This window comes from Sciurus carolinensis, chromosome 12 (genome assembly GCF_902686445.1).
Source record: "Sciurus carolinensis chromosome 12, mSciCar1.2, whole genome shotgun sequence".
Lineage (NCBI taxonomy): Eukaryota > Metazoa > Chordata > Mammalia > Rodentia > Sciuridae > Sciurus > Sciurus carolinensis.
The window spans coordinates 51,911,690-51,915,529 of NC_062224.1; the positions used below are offsets into that span (position 1 = coordinate 51,911,690).

At 37.6% G+C, this 3,840-nt stretch overlaps 1 pseudogene; it reads left to right on the plus strand.

Annotated features, from left to right (window-relative positions):
* The first annotated feature begins 323 nt into the window (after nt 1-323).
* Nucleotides 324-1,785, plus strand: LOC124961309 (probable ATP-dependent RNA helicase DDX6; annotated as a pseudogene).
* Nucleotides 1,786-3,840: the final 2,055 nt, after the last annotated feature.

The following is a 3,840-nucleotide window of genomic DNA, read 5'->3' on the forward strand; positions in this document are numbered from 1 at the left end:
AGAGAAAAGTAAGTAAACTGGGAGGAAAGACTGGCTGAGTCAGCAATAAATGACAAAAGATTGGAGTGAATTCAGATATTACCCAAACTTGTTAAGGGCTTTTAAAAAATAAAAAGTTGATTCAGTGCATGACAAGAAGTTATTGCTGCTTACCATTCAGAGACTTATAGATGCTTGCCTGCATTGCAATAAAGGACTCATATATTAAGTGAGACTTATTTATCTCTTCGTTTTGGAGAGCCTAAGAAACTGTTATTACAGTTTCTCTACTGACTTAAAAAAATTTTGAAGTTCAAAAGAGACACCTTTGCAGTTAACTCAGCATGAGCATGACCAGAATAGAGAACCCTGTTACAATGGGTCTGTCCAGTCAAATTGGTCAGCGGAGGGGCCCTGTGAAGCCCAGTGGTGGCCCTGGAGGAGAGACCACACAGTCACAGCAACAGATGAACCAGTTGAAAAACACCAACACAATCAATAATGGCACTCAACAGCAAGCACAGCATATGACCACCGCTATTAAACCTGGGGATGACTGGAAAAAGGATTAGTAGATCCCTCCAAAGGATCTAAGAATCAAAACTTTGGGTGTGATCTCCACAAAAGGCAATGAGTTTGCAGATAACTGTTTGAAACAGGAGTTACTGATGGGAAATTTTTAAATGGAATGAGAAAATTCATCACCTATTCAGGAGAGCATTCCCATTGCTTTATCTGTTAGGGATATCTTAGAGCAAAAAATGGAACAGGCAAGAACAGTGCCTACCTCATTCCCTTACTTGAATGGCTAGACCTGAAGAAGGACAATATACAAGCAATGGTGATTGTTCCCACTTAGAGAACTTGCCCTACAGTCAGTCAAATTTGTATCCAGGTCAGCAAACACATGGAAGGGGTCAAAGTGATGGCAACCACAGGAGAAACCAATTTACAGGATGACCTAATGAGACTTGATGATGCAGTGAATGTGGTGATTGCTACCCCAGGCAGAATCCTGGATCTTATCAAGAAAGGAGTAGCAAAGGTTGATCATATTCAGATAATAGTATTAGATGAGGCAGATAACTTGCTGTCACAGGATTTTGTGCAGATAATGGAGGACATTATTCTCACATTACCTAAAAGCAGGCAGATTTTACTATATTCTGCTACTTTCCCTCTTACTGTTCAAAAGTTCATAAATTCCCATTTGCAGAAGCTCTTATGAGATAAACCTGATGGAGGAACTATGAAGGAAGTAACCCAGTACTACACATATGTACCTACATATAAGTTCACACAAGTACTACACATAAGTACACTGCCTCAACACACTTTTCTCTAGGCTTCAGATAAGCCAATCATTTTCTGAAACTCATCTCAGCCAGTTGAATTGCTAGCCAAGAAGATTTCTCACCTGGGTTATTCCTGCTTCATATTCATGCTAAAATGAGACAGGAATGTCAAAATTGTGTATTTCATGATTTCTGAAATGGCTTACGCTGTGATCTTGTTTGCAATGATCTGTTTACCCAAGGTATTGATATACAAGCTGTGAATGTGGTAATAAATTTTGACTTCTCAAAACTGGCAGAGACCTATCTTCATCATATTGGAAGATCAGGTCACTTTGGTCATCTTGGCTTAGCCGTCAACTTGATCGTATATGATGATCCTTTCAACCTGAAAAGTATTGTGGAGCAACTGGGAACAGAAATTAAACCAAGCAACATTGCAAGCAACACTGACAAGATCCTGTATGAGGCAGAATACCACAGAAAGCCAGTAGAAGATGAGAAACTTTAATAAGCATGCTTTGAAAAACTATAGAACCCTCCTTTGGATCTGTGACACATAATTTTTGAGTGGGAGGGTGCTCTTCTCTTTGTGGGTTTTTTATCTTTTTTTATTTTGGAACCATGAAAACTTAAAAGAGCTCAGATTTTTTTTTTAAACTGGGGAAGAGGGAAAAAAATAAAAATAAGGAATATACCATTTTTGTTCCACTTGTTTGCACTGTATGCTGACTGAACATTAGTTGCACTAAGTGCTGGTTTTTTTAAAAAAATGTTCTTTGGGGGAAAGGGGACAAGGAAGGAGGAAAAAGAAGAGAAGGGGAGAAACCCTAAAAAGAGAAGAATCGTGAACACACAAGCTTGTCTACAATTTAAAAATTCTTCAACAGCTGACTCCTCAAGTGCATTTCAACTTCTTCCTAATTGCTCATTCATTTTCTAAGCCTAAAGAGCTTATTACTTATTTTTGTGAACTGTCTTATGCTATGAGGCCTTTCAGAATATCATCTTTTAGACAGCCTGAGGAATCAACAAGTCTCATTCTTTTATTTATTTTTTCCTATTTTAACATTTTTTGTCTCTTCATTTCTATCCAATACTGAAACCCAGGGGTGAAAGATGAAACTTATTAATAATGTTAAACACCATTTTCTTTTTCTTTATGAGGAAGATTTGATGTGCAGCTACAGTTCATCCACACTGTAAATAAATGTATTTAAAAAAACAATCCCAAGTAAGAATTGCTTCTTGTCTGAGTAGAGACAAAATCATCACTCCCAAAGGAAAGAACAGTCTATCATTGCAGGAGCCCTGTGACAAGCCTTTGTGCTCTATAGCAGAACACTAAAGATGGGTTTACATATGCCTACATTAGCAGTATGGCACTTGATGTGTAGAGCCATGTCAGAACCTTGACCCTCTTTCCTCAAAATTTGGTGTGTATACTTGTATAAACGTTGTAAATAAATTTTTTTTCTGGGTGTATATACATATATATAAAATACGATTTTTCTTTGAGGAAGGTTGCCGGGATTAGGGGATTAGAGTGATTATGGGAGCAACTAAAGATGAGAGTGTTTAGTTCTGCAACACTAAATTCTAAAATGAATACTTTGACTTCTTACTATAGGCAGCAGACATCTGTGGGGCTCCTGTGTTTGAAGAGGGACCTAAAGGTCTGGAAGTGCACTGTTTGCTGCCACACTGTCACATGTAGTACACTCAGAGTATTTTTCACCTGAGAACAAGGAAGCTTCATAAACTCTAATTCAAGGTGATTTTTTGAGAAGCTCTGTGATTTTGCTTCCTCCTTTCTAAAAGTTTGAGAAACTTTTTCAAACTCTACAAATGGTGGCAAAGATTAATCTGTGCAGTGTGTAATTACATGGAGTAGCAGTGTCTTTGAGCAGAATATGTATAAAGCATGGCTTTACATTTTAGAATATTAGCCAGTACTAGCTTCGATAGCATAGTGTTAGCAGTTCTGGAGCTTAATTTTCTGTGGATCATTTCCTTGGTAAATAAACTTCTGCAGAAATGGGCAACCCTGCAGAGCTGTTTCATGCTACAGAAAGCTGCTTGCTATTCTCTTGCATTGTGACAAGAATTGTTATGTCATTTTGCATTGTAAATTGCTGGCAAGTGCTTCACAGTCAGTAGTTTTGTTTTAAATTGTGTCCCTCCCAACATGATTGTTTGGCCTGCTCTCCAGGCAAAAGGAGTGAGGTGATTCAAAACCAATGAACTTTTATAAAATTGTTTTTAATTCCTTTTTAACCCAGTGTACTACTAGATCAATCAGGAGGCATCTTGGGGAAAATTTTTAAAAAATTGATTTCCATCTTCCATTGTTTCTCAAAACCCTAAAATATTAAATTCTGTATATGCTTTCATGCTCAGTTCATCTGGATAAAGAAGTCAATTATTTAAAGTTGTTTTTTTGATTCTTGCCTAATTCTAAGCAAAACTATTTGTGATTCACCCCAAATTTCTTGGGGATCAAAATCCTGCACATGCCTCCTGCTCAGAGTTCCTAATTCCTTAACAGCTGTAGCAAGAGCTGCAC